Source organism: Dendrobates tinctorius, unplaced genomic scaffold (genome assembly GCF_039654945.1).
Source record: "Dendrobates tinctorius isolate UK_male_01 unplaced genomic scaffold, ASM3965494v1 ptg000422l, whole genome shotgun sequence".
Classification (NCBI taxonomy): Eukaryota; Metazoa; Chordata; class Amphibia; order Anura; family Dendrobatidae; genus Dendrobates; species Dendrobates tinctorius.
Window position 1 is genome coordinate 432,950 of NW_027362086.1, and position 18,926 is coordinate 451,875.

General features: G+C 41.6%; 1 protein-coding gene across 1 annotated transcript in view; it reads right to left on the reverse strand.

Moving 5' to 3' along the window:
• CUNH1orf232 (chromosome unknown C1orf232 homolog) overlaps positions 1-6,117 on the reverse strand; it is a 48,089-nt gene extending 41,972 nt beyond the window's left edge. The window contains exon 1 of the mRNA XM_073564008.1: positions 5,923-6,117. The gene's annotated coding sequence lies outside the window, so the exon portion shown is untranslated. The remainder of the gene's footprint in view (positions 1-5,922) is intronic.
• Between the last annotated feature and the right edge of the window lie 12,809 nt (positions 6,118-18,926).

Consider the following 18,926-nt stretch of genomic DNA (forward strand, 5'->3'; position numbering starts at 1 on the left):
TCAGTGTTTCTCGGGGTGTTGCCTGGCTGCAGCCCAGAACCGCAGACGGACGTTACAAGTAGGGCTGAACCCAAGACCACCACTGCCAGGCTGATAGGAGGTATGCTGTAGTCAACGGCCCCACAGCATACGTGGTAACCTCTCCATGCCCCATGGGGGACAGGGAAGACACTGGCCGAGTAGGAGGTGGGAGGGGCTTTTTAACCTCTTTGTGCTTGCTGTCCCCCAGTAGGGTGTGTATCTGCTGTGGCTGAGACACAGAAGCCGACCACAAAGCACAGGCTAATGAGCTCGAGCCCAGATGCATAACCCTATTACAAGTTTTTTCAGTTCCTATACACTTTACCCAATTACCCTTATGGTTCATTCAAGTGTTAGTTGTTTTTTTTTTACATATGAGTGCTGTGTTTTTCATGAATAGCACTCATACCTGCGTCTATGGGGCTGTTAATATGTCAGTCATTTTTTTGAGGATCAAGTGGTCCATGAGAAATCATGGAGACATGACCGATATTGATACGAGTGTCGGATCAAACACGGCAATGAAAGTTTGTGGGCCTGTGAAAAGATCTGACAGCATTTGGATCTCATCTATGTGCTATTCGGATTTCACTGACAGATCGGAGAAGGTGGAGAAACTTTTTTTTCTCATCAGTGGAAAAAACTGACCAAAGATGAAAATCTAATAACGTTCTGATGAAAATCACTGATGAAACTTGATCCATTTTTCTCATACGTCAACCATTCTAGAATGTACAGATTGTCAATAAAGATTGGCGGCAACGGTGGAGAAGCAGCTTGGAGCTAAGGTGAATAAGTAATACCCATTTTGTCACTTTTGCGGTGGGCAAGCCAGGGAGTAGAAAAAGTATGGTACATAAATAAATCCTGGAGAACACCTTTAAAGATAGAGAAATTTGCAATGGGTGAATAAAAAGAATGTTTCCATTTTTTTTCTGTTAGAATGTTTGCCTCCCAGCTGGAGCTCCACAATAATAAGCAAACAATTTTATTTTTTTATTATTTAAAGTCTTCAAGGTATAGCACAGGATTGCTCCAGTTCTAGGTATCCTATGGAGTATTACTTTTTCATAAGGTTCTTCAGAATGGGTGAGGCTGATCAGCTTACCCCAGTACAATAAGAGCCTTGTGACTCCATTGTGTATCACTATGGAAATGAATATTACTTATTCTGTTGCCATCTGCAATGATACCTTAAAGGAGGTATTCCCATATCCAAGATGCTATCCTAATATGTCGTAGGTGTAACAATTATTATATAATAAAATAGCTACAATTATAAATGTAGCATAGTTATTCTGATTCGCTTTGTCACTTACCCGATGTGCAGGGCAATGCAGTAGCTTAGATATCCATGGTTCTGACCACTAACAACTAATTGTTACTATATGAGTTGCTGCAACCATGGCTGACTACGCTACAGCAATGTTCTGCACATGGGGTAAGTGACATAGCTTATCAGAAGAACTATACTACATTTCTATTTGAAGGTATTTGCTGATATTATTATTACAACTAGTACATAGTGGGACAGGATCTTGGAGATGAAAATACCCCTTTAACCCCTTCCTGACATCTGACGTACTATCCCATCCATGAGACCCGGGCCCCTATGCCCATGGATGGGATAGTACGTCATAGCGAGAAGTGGCGCTCACTACGTGAGCGCCGCTGATCGCGCCCGGGTGTCAGCTGATTATCACAGCTGACACCCGGCACTATGTGTCAGGGGCGGTCACGGACCGCCCCCGACACGTTAACCCCTGGCACACTGCGATCAAACACGATCACAGTGTACCCCGCGGGGGTTTAGGGAAGCATCGGCATGGAGGGGGCTTCCTCCGTGCTTCCCTGCGATCCCAACAGCAGCGCGATGTGCAGCGCTGCTGCGGGGGTCTCCTGCCCTGCAGGTCCCCGGATCCAAAATGGCAGCGGGGACCTTCGGGGGCCTGCAGGGAGCCGGCTTCCTCACTGCCTGCAGAGCGCAAGCATGAGGAAGCCTCCAGCACTGCCTGTGACAGATCGCTGATCTGTCACAGCGATTTGTGATGTGACAGATCAGCGATCTGTCACATGACAGTTATGTCCCCCCTGGGACACTATAATAAAGTTAAAAAAAAAGTGTAAAAATAATTTATTAAAAAATCGCTAAATGAATTAAAATAAAAAATATTCCCTAATAAATTCATTTTTTGGAAATAAAAAACAAAACAATAAAAGTATACATATTTAGTATCACCGCGTCTGTAAGGACCCGCCCTATAAAACTGTCCCATTAGTTAACCCCTTTAGCGCACCCCTTAAAAAATAAAAATAAAAACAAAGCAAAAAATAGTGCTTTATTATCATACCGCTGAACAAAAAGTGCAATAACACGCGATCAAAAAGACGGATATAAATAACCATGGTACCACTGAAAACGTCTTCTTGTCCCGCAAAAAACGAGCCACCTTACAGCGTCATCAGTGAAAAAATAAAAAAGTTATAGCTCGCAGAATAAAGCGATGCAAAAATAATTTTTTATATAAAATTGTTTTCATTGCATAAAAGCGCCAAAACATAAAAAAAGACATAAATGAGGTATCGCTGTAAACGTACTGACCCGAAGAATAAAACCGCCTTATCAATTTTACCGCTCGCGGAACGGTGTAAACGCACCCCCCAAAAGAAATTCATAAAATGCTGGTTTTTGTTCATTCTGCGTCCCAAAAATTAGAATAAAAAGCGATCAAAAAACGTCATGTGCCCGAAAATAGTACCAATAAAAACGTCAACTTGTCCCGCAAAAAATAAGACCTCACATGACTCGGTGGGTCAAAATATGGAAAAATTATAGCTCTCAAAATGTGGTGATGCAAAAACTATTTTTACAATAAAATGTGTCTTTTAGGCTATGTGCCCACGTAGCGTTTTTCATGCAGAATATTCCTGAGCGGAAATGCACACCCTCTTCCCGGGAAAACGCATGCGTTTTATCAAGCGCTTTTGTAAGCGTTTTTGATGCTTTTGTTAAGCGTTTTTGCATGCGTTTTTGCAATACAATTGAATGTATGCAGAAACGCATGCGTTTCCGCAAAATTAAGGGAACATGCTGCGTTTTTCTCTGCTAAGCGTTTCCGCAGCGGAAAAAAACGCACCAATAGGACATGTGCGGATTCTATTATGATTACATTGGATGCTTTTCTAAAGCGTTTCAGCAGCAGAAACGCTTGTCTAAAAGCGCTGTGGAAACGCTTAAAAAACACAACGTGGGCACACAGCTTTAGCGTGTGACAGCTGCCAAACATAAAAACCCGCTATAAATAGTAACTCAAACCCCCCTTTACCACCCCCTTAGTTAGGGAAAAATAATAAAATTAAAAAAATGTATTTCCATTTTCCCGTTAGGGTTAGGGCTAGGGTTAGGGCTGAGATTAGGGTTAGGGGTGTGTTGGGGTTAGGGTTGGAGTTAGAATTGGGGGTTTCCACTGTTTGGGCACATCAGGTGCTCTCCAAACGCAACATGGCGTCTGATCTCAATTCCAGCCAATTCTGCGTTGAAAAAGTCAAACGGTGCTCCTTCCCTTCCAAGCTCTGCCATGCGCCCAAACAGTGTTTTACCCCCACATATGGGGTATCAGCCTACTCAGGACAAATTGCAAAACAACTTTTGGGGTCCAATTTCTCCTGTTTCCCTTAGGAAAATAAAAAATTGGGGACTAAAAGATCATGTTTGTGGAAAAAATATGATTTTTTTATTTTCACGCCCGGGCGTTATAAACTTCTGTGAAGCACTGGGGGGTTCAAAGTGCTCACCACACATCTACAGTTGTGGCCAAAAGCATTGACACCCCTGCAATTCTGTCAGATAGTACTCAGTTTCTTCCTGAAAATGACTGCAAACACAAATTCTTTGGTATTATTGTCTTCATTTAATTTGTCTTAAATGAAAAAACACAAAAGAGAATGAAGCAAAAAGCAAAACATTGATCATTTCACACAAAACTCCAAAAATGGGCCAGACAAAAGTATTGGCACCCTCAGCCTAATACTTTGTTGCACAACCTTTAGCCAAAATAACTGTGACCAACCGCTTCCGGTAACCATCAATGAGTTTCTTACAATGCTCTGCTGGAATTTTAGACCATTCTTCTTTGGCAAACTGCTCCAGGTCCCTGATATTTGAAGGGTGCCTTCTCCAAACTGCCATTTTTAGATCTCCCCACAGGTGTTCTATGGGATTCAGGTCTGGACTCAATGCTGGCCACCTTAGAAGTCTCCAGTGCTTTCTCTCAATCCATTTTCTAGTGCTTTTTGAAGTGTGTTTTGGGTCATTGTCCTGCTGGAAGACCCATGACCTCTGAGGGAGACCCAGCTTTCTCACACTGGGCCCTACATTATGCTGCAAAATTTGTTGGTAGTCTTCAGACTTCATAATGCCATGCACACGGTCAAGCAGTCCAGTGACAGAGGCAGCAAAGCAACCCCAAAACATCAGGGAACCTCCGCCTTGTTTGACTGTAGGGACCGTGTTTTTTTCTTTGAATGCCTCTTTTTTCTCCTGTAAACTCTATGTTGATGCCTTTGCCCAAAAAGCTCTACTTTTGTCTCATCTGACCAGAGAACATTCTTCCAAAACTGCGCACGGTAGACACAGGAACATTCAGGTCTTTGGAGATGGACTTGTAGCCTTGAGATTGCTCATGCTTCCTCACAATTTGGTTTCTCAAGTCCTCAGACAGTTCTTTGGTCTTCTTTCTTTTCTCCATGCTCAATGTGGTACACAAAAGGACACAGGACAGAGGTTGAGTCAACTTTAATCCATGTCAACTTTAGTCCATGTCAACTGGCTGCAAGTGTGATTTAGTTATTGCCAGCACCTGTTAGGTGCCACAGGTAAGTTACAGGTGCTGTTAATTACACAAATTAGAGAAGCATCACATGATTTTTCGAACAGTGCCAATACTTTTGTCCACCCTCTTTTTTATGTTTGGTGTGGAATTATATCCAATTTGGCTTTAGGACAATTGTTTTTGTGTTTTTTCATGTAAGACAAATTAAATGAAGATAATAATACCAAAGAATTTGTGTTTGCAATCATTTTCAGGAAGAAACTGAGTATTATCTGACAGAATTGCAGGGGTGTCAATACTTTTGGCCACAACTGTAGATGAGTTCCTTAAGGGGTCTAGTTTCCAAAATGGGGTCACTTGTGGGGGGTTTCCACTGTTTAGGTACATCAGGGGCTCTCCAAAGGCAACATGACACCCACAGACCATTCCATCAAAGACTGCATTACAAAACGTCACTACTTCCCTTCCGAGCCCCGACGTGTGCCCATACAGTAGTTTTCTCCCACATATGGGGTATCAGCATACTCAGGACAAATTAGACAACAACTTTTGGGGTCCAATTTCTCCTGTTACCCTTGGGAAAATAAAAAAATGGGGACTAAAAGATCATGTTTGTGGAAAAAATATGATTTTTTTTATTTTCAAGCCCGGGTGTTATAAACTTCTGTGAAGCCCTTGGGGGTTCAAAGTGCTCACCACACATCTAGATAAGTTCCTTGGGGGGTCTAGTTTCCAATATGGTGTCATTTGTGGGGGGTTTCCACTGTTTAGGCACATCAGGGGCTTTCCAAACGCGACATGGTGTCCGATCTCAATTCCAGCCAAAAAAGTCAAATGGTGCTGCTACCCTTCCGAGCTCTGCCATGCGCCCAAATAGTCATTTGCAAAGAAAAAGACACACTGGCGCTACAAACACACAGGCAAATGAATAAGCTGCTGGCACACCAGGCAGAAAAGGTGTGCTGTCTGCCACTGAGAAAACAAAACAACTGAACTAGAAGTGGCCGCGCTTAAACGCTGTGTGATGGATTAATGAAACAAACTGAAAGTGAAACTAAACAGTACTCACTATTGTGAAGACTGGCTGAAGCTAATCGTATTGTTCTTTGAATCAGGAAAAAAAAAACTGTAGACTCAAGCAGAACCAAGGAGCGTCCTCCCGTTTGTAAAAAGACACAGCTCCCCGCAAAGGAGCACGTCCCCCTGAGCGGCAGACAGCCACGGCCGATGGCGCCGCCGGACAGTAGCGTGGTGAGCAAGGGGCGTGGCCGGCGAGGGGAGTGAATAGTGGGTGGTGACGTCACCAGTCCGTACAAGACGGACATGTGCAAGGGCCAATCCTGACGCGTTTCAGGGGAGCCGTCCCCCTTCCTCAAAGGTATGGATCTTGCACTACCGCCCACACTTTAAATACCCCTGCCTCCACCTAAAAAATGACGCAAGCATATCCCTTTATGTGGCAAAATGCCCTCAAAATGAATATTAATAATAAACAACAATAAATAAACTTTATTCAAATAGAGTAATTTAAAACCCAAATGCAAACTGCTTAAAATCAGTTCAATACCGAATTATGCAAACCCCATACCCCCAAAAAAATAAATATAAATATAAATAAATAAAATCCACCTAGACTCAACCCTCGACATAAAACTTATTGCAGGGATATAGTAAAATGTCCCTGCAATAAGTTTTATGTTGGTCGTACAAAAAGAAAACTCAAACAGAGAATAAAAGAACATCTGGACAATATTTCCAAGGGATTTTTAGGACACCCGCTGTCCCGCCATTTTGTGGAGAAACATGGCGGGACAAGTTTGGGGTCCACCTTTTTTGGTATTCAAAAGGTTCGAAAAAATCCGAGGGGTGGGGATTATATTAAGAGTATGTCGAGGGTTGAGTCTAGGTGGATTTTCACACTGGATAGTTTGGTGCCAAATGGGCTTAATCATGAAATTGAATTATATGCGTTGTGACCCATTCAGATACTAATCATTGCTGGAATTTTAATTATAAACCTATATATTTATTTTTTTGGGGGTATGGGGTTTGCATAATTCGGTATTGAACTGATTTTAAGCAGTTTGCATTTGGGTTTTAAATTACTCTATTTGAATAAAGTTTATTTATTGTTGTTTATTATTAATATTCATTTTGAGGGCATTTTGCCACATAAAGGGATATGCTTGCGTCATTTTTTAGGTGGAGGCAGGGGTATTTAAAGTGTGGGCGTTAGTGCAAGATCCATACCTTTGAGGAAGGGGGACGGCTCCCCCGAAACGCGTCAGGATTGGCCCTTGCACATGTCCGTCTTGTACGGACTGGTGACGTCACCACCCACTATTCACGCCCCTCGCCGGCCACGCCCCTTGCTCACCACGCTACTGTCCGGCGGCGCCATCGGCCGTGGCTGTCTGCCGCTCAGGGGGACGTGCTCCTTTGCGGGGAGCTGTGTCTTTTTACAAACGGGAGGACGCTCCTTGGTTCTGCTTGAGTCTACAGTTTTTTTTCCTGATTCAAAGAACAATACGATTAGCTTCAGCCGGTCTTCACAATAGTGAGTACTGTTTAGTTTCACTTTCAGTTTGTTTCATTAATCCATCACACAGCGTTTAAGCGCGGCCACTTCTAGTTCAAATAGTCATTTACACCCACATATGGGGTATCAGCGTACTCAGGACAAATTGCACAATAACTTTTAGGGTCCTGTTACCCTTGGGAAAATAAAAATTGGGAGTGAAAAGATCATTTTTGTGGAAAAAATATGATTTTTTAATTGTACTGCTGTACGTTATAAACTTCTGTGAAGCCCTTGGGAGTTCAAAGTTCTCACCACACATCTAGATGAGTTCCTGGCTTAAGGGGTCTAGTTTCCAAAATGGGGTCACTTGTTGGGGGTTTCCACTGTTTAGACACATCAGGGGCTGTCCAAACGTGACATGTTGTCCGATCTGAATTCCAGCCAATTTTGCATTGAAAAAGTCAAACGGCGCTCTTTCCTTTCTGAGCTCTGCCATGTGCTGAAACAGTGGTTCCCCCCACATATCAGATATTGGCGTACTCAGGACAAATTGCACAATAACTTTTCCAGTCCAATTTCTCCTGTTACCCTTGGTAAAATAAAAAAAATTGGACCTGAAGTAATATTTTTGTAAAAAAAAGTTAAATGTTCATTTTTTTTAAACATTCAAAAAATTCCTGTGAAGCACCTGAAGGGTTAATAAACTTCTTGAATGTGGTTTTGAGCACCTTGAGGGGTGCAGTTTTTAGAATGGTGTCACTTTTGGGTATTTTCTATCATATAGACCCCTCAAAGTGACTTCAAATGTGATGTGGTCCGTAAAAATAAAATGGTGCTGTAAAAATGAGAAATCGCTGTTCAACTTTTAACCCTTATAACTTCCTAACAAAAAAAAATTGTTTCCAAAATTGTGCTGATGTAAAGTAAACTTGTTGGAAATGTTACTTATTAAATTTTTTGTGTGCCATATCTCTGTGACTTAAGGGCATAAAAATTCAAAGTTGGAAAATTGCGAAATTTTCGCCAAATTTCCATTTTTTTCACAAATAAACGCAAGTTAATTGAATGAAATTTTACCACTAACATGAAGTACAATATGTCACGAGAAAACAATGTCAGAATCACCGGGATCTATGGAAGCGTTCCAGAGTTATTACCTCATAAATGGACAGTGGTCAAAATTGTAAAAATTGGCCCGGTCATGAACGTGCAAACCACCCTTGGGGGTAAAGGGGTTAAAGAGACCATCAACAGGGTTTTGCTACCTCATTTGAGAGCAGCATAATGTACAGACAGAAACCCTGATTCCAGAGATGTGTCATTTACGGGGCTATTTGCTGTAGTTTTGATAAGGTCACTGTTTTATCAACAGGAGATTATTACTAGAGGACTAGTAAACCTGTTGCCTGGTAGTCCTCCATATTCATAAGCTTTGAATGACCCGATGTACACAGAAAGCTGTAAATTAGTGGTGTGGGTCGGGTTGTACAGAACTCAGCATTACAGATCTGCAGACTAAAACTGTGACACATGTAGGGATTCTACTCGCTCAGGTGCAGCGGGAGATAATCAGGAGGCCGGATCCTTTAAAGTTCATGCGGTTTATTGCATCATAAACCCATCAAGAAGCATGTAACAACGAAAATAGCCTTTAGCTTAGGCAAAAGCAAACAGAAATGTCCGTTAACTCAGGCTCAGACCTGGAGCTTCAGTACACACGGGAGGCTTAGTCCTCCCCACCTACAGCTCCCTGGTTCAGGAGCAGGCTACATTATAAGGGTGTAGCCACACCCATGAACCCAGCAGCTGTAGGTCACGTGACTGTGACCTCACCACAGGTCCTTGCAAAACAGTAATACAGCAATATCTATTATGCCTTACATTACGGAGACAAGCCATCTCTGAGACACATATCTCCCATCGATTATACAACCCTTAGCCACGCCACACATATCACTGGAATAATGGTCTCTGTACTGTTATTCCAGGGAGGAACACGATGATTCGACATGGCTCATAGTAGAGCGAGTGTCAGACAAGACTGCATCCTGTCACCATTTCTTTTCAATTTACATGCAAAAGCTATTTTCAGGTAGGCTAGATTTGCCAAAAAAGAAGAAGGAATCAAAATTGCTGGACGAATCATCAACAATCTTATATACGCAGATGATACAACATTGATAGCTACAAGATTAGATGGAATGAAGAACTCATTATGGAGTGTCAAGATGGAAAGCTTGAACATGGGATGCCTACTCAACACAAAGAAGATGAAGATATTGACTACTTCCAGGTATGACTGTGACACAATTGAGATGGACGGCGATGAACTAGAAGTTGTAAAGGACTTCAACCTGTTTGGATCGATGATCTCAAGAAGCAGCGATGACACCGGAAGTGAATAGGAGAATAACTATGGGCAAATCAACACCGAAGTCACTGGACCAAGTCTTCAAGTTGATGAACATTTCACTGGTGACAAAGACACAGCTCATACATACTTTAGTTTAGTCTTTCCTGTAATAACATATGGATGTGAATCCTGGACAATAAACAAGACAAAAGAAGAATCAATGTCTTTGAAATGTGGTGCTGGAGAAGGATGTTACCAATAGCATGGATGGCAAGAAGAAAAAACAAATCAATTTTACAACAAATCAAGGTAGGCATGTCACTCGAAGCAAGTCTCACCAAGCTACGACTTGCTTACTTTGGACCCAAACGAAGAGAGCAATCACTGGAGAAGGACATCATGGTTGGAAGTATAGAAGACAGAAGGTAAAGCAGAAGAACAGCAACCTAATGGCTTGAAACTATCAAGATAACGGCAGAGAAGACCCTGGTGGACCTGTATAGGCTTTCACAAGATTGCTCTTCTTACAGATCATTCATTGATCTAGCTGATATAGCTCAAAATTGAGCTGAAGGCTGTTAATAATGATAAATAATAATAAACCCCTACATTATGCTGCTCTCAGATGGGTGGCAAAAACCTGGTGACAAATTCCCTTTACACGAGCAGCAATACACATAAAATAATGACATAATATGTGCAGAACCTTTTACTCATGGCAGTTCCAGCAATGCTTCCACGATGCTTCTCTTTACAATGGCTACAGTTGTCTTAGGTTGTATGCCCCAAATGGTGTCTACAGCCAATCACTGGCCTCAGTGGTCTCTCTTGAGCCACATTCTACTGTGATAATTGAAGCCAAAGTAAACAAAAGCATCAGTGACATGGCATTGGGAATAAAAGGCTGAGCATATATGTAATTCCGGGATTTTACATATATTGTTGCCTCTGTGAAGGATTTTCAATATCTTGGATAACCCCTTTAAGCAAACCACATTATCTTGTAACAACATATATCCAAATGTTGCGACAGTCAAGTTGGCCATGCTGGTTGAAAATGGATATACATGGGGGGCGAGGCCTAGCTCACAGACATGTGAGACAGGTTTCTTGGGAGCTCTGAAGGGACACCTCAAAATCCGACTTTTAACTCAACTTCAGCTAGGCATCCTGTCTCCAAATATCTCTCAGAGTCCTTCTGGCACTATGAGGATACTTTGGGCTCCAAAAGATATCATCTAAATCAACTTTTGAGAGAAGATAGGTATTGAGGCCCACATCCTCACCAGATCTCACTTCTGGGCCTGCCAGTACTTACACCACAGGATTTCTACCTTAAGGACCCCTCAAATTCTGCAAGGCATCACCGATGAGGCACCCATCTGCAACCCCCAGGACCCCCTAATCTTCATCTGGGCTCCAACAGAAGGAAAAAGCCACAAAAAGCGAGAATTAGGCCGCCGCCAGCCGCAGATCGCAGCTGCGACCCTGCGTCAGAAGACCGGGATAACAGACCCTCACAGCGGTTCTACAACGATTCAGTGGTGAAGAGGACGAGTGACATCTCAGCTGTGACCCCTTCTCAGGTACTGGGATGGCGACTCAGACTGTGGATCCTTTGAGAGAACGGGGTGCGATTGTGAGTATAGCGCTCACCGACTTCACCCCTTGCCACCCCCTTGGGCGACTTCTCCAGTGGTTTGACTACCTCCATCAGCTCCCGAAGCTTTGCCGTGCGGGGCTCTCTGGTCGCAGCTGCGGCGTCTCCAGTGCGAGATAAACCCCTCCCACCTCTACTGCAGCCGGCCCTTGTTCTCCCCAGCGACCCCGCTGCGTCTCTATAACTCACGCAGTCTGCTCGTCCCTTCTGGAGCTGCAGGGACATCTCCACCTCCCTGCCGCAGCAGCGGAGAGGCTCACTAGCTGATTACAGGCAACTGTCTTCAGCTTTGAGGGGAGAACTTCCTTTACATGCAAGCTGCGATCTCTGCCTATAAAACGTGACGCAGCTGCGGCGTCTCCGGGAGCGCAGGGGAAACTCCTACTTTTGCTTTCGGTTTCACTGTAGCCGACTCCCGCTCTCCCCGGCGATCCCCGATGCGTACTTATAACTCTCGCTGCCTACTCATCCCTTTTGGAGCAGCGGGGACTTCTCCATCCCCCTGTAGCAGTGGTGGAGAGGCCCACAGAGTATATACAATTTACAGTCTTCACTCCCATATAAGGGATCTCTTTCTGCATCAAAGTTGCGACCTCCAATCACAGCACCTACATCCTCTGCATCTCCTAAGCTGTTTACATATACTTTAACAGTAAATTGATTCACAGGTGATTGCTTCTGGGTCACAACTAGTTCTTAGGACCTCACTGTTCCATGCGACGCTAGGTCCAACTGTGATAAGGACCTACTTACATTAGCCTAACAGCGTCTGGTGATCTCTGTTGCGACATCCTTTGGGATCCTATTTTAGTTTGCAGCTGCGATCTCAACGATAATTAAAGAACCTACTACAACCTTAGAAGAGACCCCAAATTCTGCATTGGCATCCCTTCTGGACCTAATCCTAGTGTCTCTGAGATTAAAGCACTTAAGTTGTTGCACCTAGTAACCTGAACTATTATACTGAAAGTTTTGTTTATATATCTCTTGGGTCAACTCTGCTACTTTGTGGATCAATATTGACTTTCTTGTGGAATTTACCTTAATTCTAGTATATTCCGTGATTGATTCTAGTAACTGCTACATCCGTATATGATGTGAATAATTCTGGTAACTTTTAGTGATTCTAGTGTTTTCTAACCCGAATTTTACTCTAGTATATTTCCTCATATTGTTATCACTCTGTAGAATTGTACTGCAGGAATCACTTCTCTTCTTGTTCTGCCATCAATCCAGCCAAGACGAGTAACCCAAGACAAAGAGGTAATTTTGTTATAATTTAGAGGGGAGTACACAAATTTTACTTAACATACACACAATGAAAAATTCCAGGTCACTCGTAAAGTCTAATACCTCATCTTCCACAAACCATGTAGAAAAAATTACCATTCAAATGACCAAGCTAAGGTCCTTAGTCCACTCACATCTAGGTCTCCGCTAAAAAGAGACGAGATTCTTTTGGGATCTAAACTCCGGAGTCAAAATAGGCCTGAAACCACCCACTCTAAAAAGAATCTCCTATCCGATGAGATGGACTTATCACTCAATTCCAAAAGAGACCCCAGGGTCTTGGGGAGAGAAACACTCTGCCTTATCTCGAGAAGCCTCAGAAGAGGATGAGGATTCAATCGATTACTCCCCTAATGTTAGTCCAGCTAAAAATAAGCCTAGACTGGACGCTCCCCAACAAGACTAACTCTAATTTCCCTCCTCTCTCTGCGTCCAAAGCTGGTCAAACCCTCTCTATTGATAACATTGAACATCTCCTAAATAAACTAATGGATAATATTGATAAGAAATTTGAGCTTCGTTTTAATAGACACGAAAACAAAATGGATAGAGCATTGGCCAAATTCGAAATGACACTTGCAGAACAAGAAATACGAATTGTAAGACTATAACACAAAGCCACAGACTCTACAGTTGATATTGAATACCTGTCCTCAGAAATGCAAAAACTTAGAACGAAACTGGCGGACTTAGAGGACAGAATTCGCTGCAATAATCTTAAAATACGTGGCATACCTGAGGACATTGCACAAGAAAATCTAGCTGCCCATGTAAAATCCATTTTTCAAAAAGCTATACCATCACTCACGGAATCTGAATTGATAATAGATAGGATCCATAGGCTGCCATGTCCATCAGGGATCCCAATTGAATCTCCTAGGGATACAATCCTTCGGATTCATTTCTTTAAAACAAAAGAGAAAATTCAGCAATACCTAAAGTTAGAGAAGACCTTCCCGGAACCCTTTAAAGGTCTAAAGACTTTTGCAGATTTATCCCAGGAAACATTGGATCTACGGAGGTCCTTCCACAAAATCACTGCAGCCCTTAGGGATAAAGAGATCGATTACACATGGGGTTTTCCCATTAAGTTACTAATCCACTTCAGGGGTAAAACTATACCAATATTCTCCCCGGAAGAAGGGGCAAACTTCCTGAGATCTCTGGCTGAGCCTTCCCACTCCAGGGACAATAGATGAATAGTTTACTCACTTACATAGGTTTTGCTTACATCAAGCACACCTGGCTTGCTTTACCTCAACACTGAGGTTCTACCCAAAAATTCCCAACCACGTATTATACCCCCATTAGGTTAGAAGTACCTTTCTTTTGAGCAAGGCACCTATTGGAGAGCTTTACACAGTTCTTCTGGTTCGAGACTACAGTACTGTAGGCACCTAAATTCACTGTTTATGCTATAAGTATACTGTTTGGTGCACTCCGTGCTTGAAGTTGGTTGTTGTTTATTAAGGTTATTAAATTTCCTACAGGACAAGTTCTTGAGTGATTGGTCATATTGACACTTTGAAACTCAGCTATCTGGCTGATATCTTTCTCACATACTTATGATAGCTGTATAAATGAGTATCAAACTTATCACGTACAATGTAAGAGGGCTAAATAGCCCCCATAAGAGGTTCCAACTCTGGAGAGAGCTTAAGAAGTCAAAGGCTGACATTATTTGCGTCCAGGAGACGAAGTTTCTGGACGGTAACTATCCATATTTTCACTACAATGGGTTCCCCCATATATATGAATCTAATAACAAGAAGAAGGCAGGAGTCCTTACAATTATTAAAAATTCGGTCCCATTTGAATTCCTAGAGGAGTATAAAGATGACATGGGCAGATATCACATCCTGATATGTAATATAAATGACCAGTTATCCACAATAGTAAATATTTACGCCCCGAACCGTCAACAAATTAGGTTCCTCAATAAGTTGCAGAGAAAACTGTCTTTGGTGAGAAAAGGTGTGCTACTGATGCTAGGAGACTTCAATGTGGTTCCCGACAGGCTGGTGGACTCCTCCTCGCAAACAAGAACTGAAGCCTGTAACTTGAATGACTGGCTTTTCAGAAATGAACTCTATGACGTATTCAGGTGCATAAACACCTCGTCAATAGAGTTCAGTTATTTTTCAGATGTCCACCAGACTGCCTCAAGGATAGATCTGATAATCGCTGACATTTAGTCTCTTCAAAAGTTTAACAAGGTAACTATAGGAGTTAGATCAATATCCGACCATGGTCCAGTCACAGGAGAACTAACGTTAGGTCCCCTACTGAACAATAGACAATTATGGAAATGCAATTCCAATTTAATTCACGATCCTATCCATAAAAATTCAATCGAAAAGTCCATAAAGAATTATTTTAAGGAAAATGGCCCTGACTCCACCACCCCATTCACAAGATGGTGTGCCCATAAGGCAGTCCTCAGAGGAGTGATTATCGGCATATCATCCAAAGTAAAAAAAGAAAATAGAACCAAGGTTAAAGAAATACAGGACATAATTAGAGACAAGGAAAAAGCTCAATTAAAACTCCTATCACCCTCTACCTTCATACAAACAGAGCTACTAAACCTCCGACAACGTCTTAGAAATCTACTCTTCTCTTCATATGATGCTGCCATCAAATCTTAACGTTATAAATACTATACTTCCCTCAATAAAGCAACAAGGTACATGACAAATCGCATAAAAAAGAAGCGAATTCATAACAGGATAATTACCGATAACAACTCCATTCTTTCTCACCCTCAGGATATAGTCCAAGAATTTTCTAAATATTATCAAAAGTTATATAATCTAAAATTAATCCCACAACATCCCCAACCATCAAAGACGGATATTGAGTCATATTTAGCATCAATCAACCTCCCAACTCTTTCGCCAGATGACCTCAATTTCCTAACTTCCCCATTCTCTAAAAATGAGATTGAAGACACCATAAAACGACTTCCTCTACTAAAATCACCGGGTCCTGATGGCTTTGGGAATGCTTATTGCAAAGCATTTAACAATACTCTCCCCTCATCTAGCAGATACCTTCAATTGGGCAGCAAAACATGGTTCATTTCCAACAGAAATGCTGGAAGCGTCAATAACACTCATTCCAAAGCCAAAAGGAGATCCGGAAAAAGTAGGTAGTTATAGGCCCATTTCTTTAATAAATACGGCCCTAAAAATATATTCGAAAATAATTGCTAGCATACTGAGTACAATTTTGCCCTCCCTAATTGGAAATGATCAGATGGGGTTTGTTAGGCGAAGACAACCACCAGATGCTACGAGAAGGGTCATCAATTCATTGAGAATGGTTGCTCTTACAAAAACTCCTACGGCCTTTATTTCTTTGGATGCAGAAAAGGCCTTTGACTGCCTGGGATGGGTCTTCCTTGAACAAACCTTACGTAAATTCGGTTTTAACAATAATTTAATTACCTCAATAATGGCCTTGTACTCAAACCCAATAGCTAAGATTGTTTCCAGCAACTACGCTTCTGATGTCTTTCCAATCACGAATGGCACCAGACAAGGCTGCCCATTATCCCCCCTTTTGTTTATTTTAGCGATGGAGCCAATGGCTGAACACATCAGGCAAAACGATAAGATAAAAGGGCTGATAACAAAAAATCATCAGCACAAACTAAATTTATTTGCTGACAACGTTATTCTGACCCTCATGGACCCTGATAATTCTATTCCAGAAGCCTTAGAGGAATTGAAAAAATTTTCGGCCTGCTCCAATTTCAAAATTAACGAAAGCAAATCCAACATTCTCCCCCTTAACCTTAGCAACCAACAAATAAATTCAATTAAATATATCTCATCCCTCAATTGGCAAACTAAAAATATTGAATACCTCAGAATAATTTTAAATAAAAACCTACGTGATACAGTACAAGACAATATAAAAATATTAACGGAAGTCATTGAAAAAGACTGCTCTATTTTTAGAGACATGGACCTATCATGGTGGGGTAGGAATTTCACAGTCAAAATATTTATACTCCCGAAGGTACTGTACGTCCTGAGGTGCTTACCCCTCCCGTTTCCAACTATTCAATTGACAAATCTCCAAACTATACTAAATAATTTTACTTGGCTAAACAAAAAACCAAGGACATCTAATAAAGCCTTGTATAAAAAGAAATTGAATGGAGGAATGGGAATACCGAGTATTTCGGCTCACTACCATACAACACTATTAAAACAAAGTTCTCAATGGTTCAATCAAGAAAATCCACCAGCATGGTTGCATTTAGAGATTGAGATTAATAATAACAAGCATCCAAGGGTCATTATCTCAAATACCATATTTAACTGTACATTTGACTGTAAAGCACATCCAATCTTTCAGGCTCTTTGCCTTGGAAGAAACTCTCCACTCCAAAGAGAGGAACCGCTAAAAAGATAATCCTGAAAACCTTACCTCTTACACTAGTATACTCAATAATGAAACTAGATCTCCCTGTAAGGTGGTCTGAATTTGGAATTAAAAAACTGGGGGACATCTCCGACGGGGGGAAAAATGTCACCCTTTAGTGACGTAAAATCCAAATACAAAGTACCTTGGTCTATGTTTATGGAATATCAAATATTAAAGGACACTATCTTAGATTTCTTACAGAAAAGACCGATGTTTTCGGAACCTTCTGTTAAAATCCTAAGTAATGTAGGCAACACAATATTCTGGAGCCACAAGTTCATATATGACAGTTTTAACCAGGACTCCTCTCTCAAAAAAGATTCATATATGCTAACATGGGAGAAAGACGTCAAGGCATCCTTTTCAGCAGAAAGTTGGGAAGATGCATTGTCCTTATCTTATGCCTCGACCCTATCCATGACTTTACAGGAAACCTATTTTAAGGTGCTCTCCAGATGGTACTTTACGCCGATTCGTTTGGCTCATTTTGATCCCAACAGGTCACCACTTTGCTGGAGAAACTGCGGTAAAAGAGGTGACTTGTTACACATGTTCTGGAGTTGCCCTGTGACCCAATCCCTGTGGTCGCAGGTCTCCTCTGTTATACACAAAATATATGGTAAAACCTTCGTTCTCTCTCCACAGTCGGCACTACTCTCTAGAGCTGGATAGTCTGGACTTAGATGTCAAAACATTAATTGTACATTTATGTTTAGTTGTAAAAAACACTATTACGTATCATTGGAAGAGTTATACACTTCCTAGTCTTCAACACATCATAGATATCATGGCTCAACACAGAGCATACGAACTTAAATTTGCTCTGGCTAATGATCATTTTTCAAAGTTTTATACCAAATGGTCTAAGTGGGATCACATCTTTCCTACACCCATTACATAGGAAACTTCCCTTTAATTAAAAGCCAGATTTTGGTATTGTGTATTGTATATCATATAATGTGCCAATTACTCACTTGAACTAATTGTTTGTATTATTGTTCTTATGTTATTCTTTGAACATGGTATTGACCATGAACCAAAGTTCTCTGATTTGTTTCCCCTTCCCTTCCCCCCCCCACCCCTCTCCCACATTATGCAGACAATGAGTCTACTATGTTGTCATTATTATAATATAATAATAAAATGTTTGTAAAAGTAAAGAAAATGGATATACATTACTGAGGTCACGTGCTCTAAATGAATGGGCTGCTCACATGCCATGTTCAGGAACACTGACACAGGCATAGATGTGCCAATGATCCAATCTGTGCATACCCCAAAGCTGCAGCAGCATTGGAGAAGCAGAGACACTAAAGTTGGCTCGTGCGCCCCAATGATCTGGCTTTACATCAGTGCTTGCAGTGCCCTACTGAAAAGAGCTTGTAAACCCTGCGCCTGTGCAGCCACTAGACTGCAGCGGTGTCAGGTAACAGGACGATAAACATGAAATGGTAAAAATGAAACTCCCTCCATCTTGCCTCTTATTTTTACGAATGCCCTACAATTACTAATATAGGAATATTTTTTATTCTACAGCCAGCAATGACCAGTGCAACACAGATGCTATAGAAGGACAATGGTGCCACATGTTTAGTGAAATCAACTGCAAAAATGAGTTGTAGCCCAAAATACATGCAATTTAATAAAAAATGTCCCACTTGTGTCACGAGAGGTGTAAGGGTCCTGCTCACAAGAACAGACACAAGAGGTAAAAGTGATCAATCTTTACAATGGTCCTGCCATCATTTGTTAGCAAAAAACAGGGTGTGCATTATACTATGGGGCTGCATTATACTCTGGGGCTGCATTATA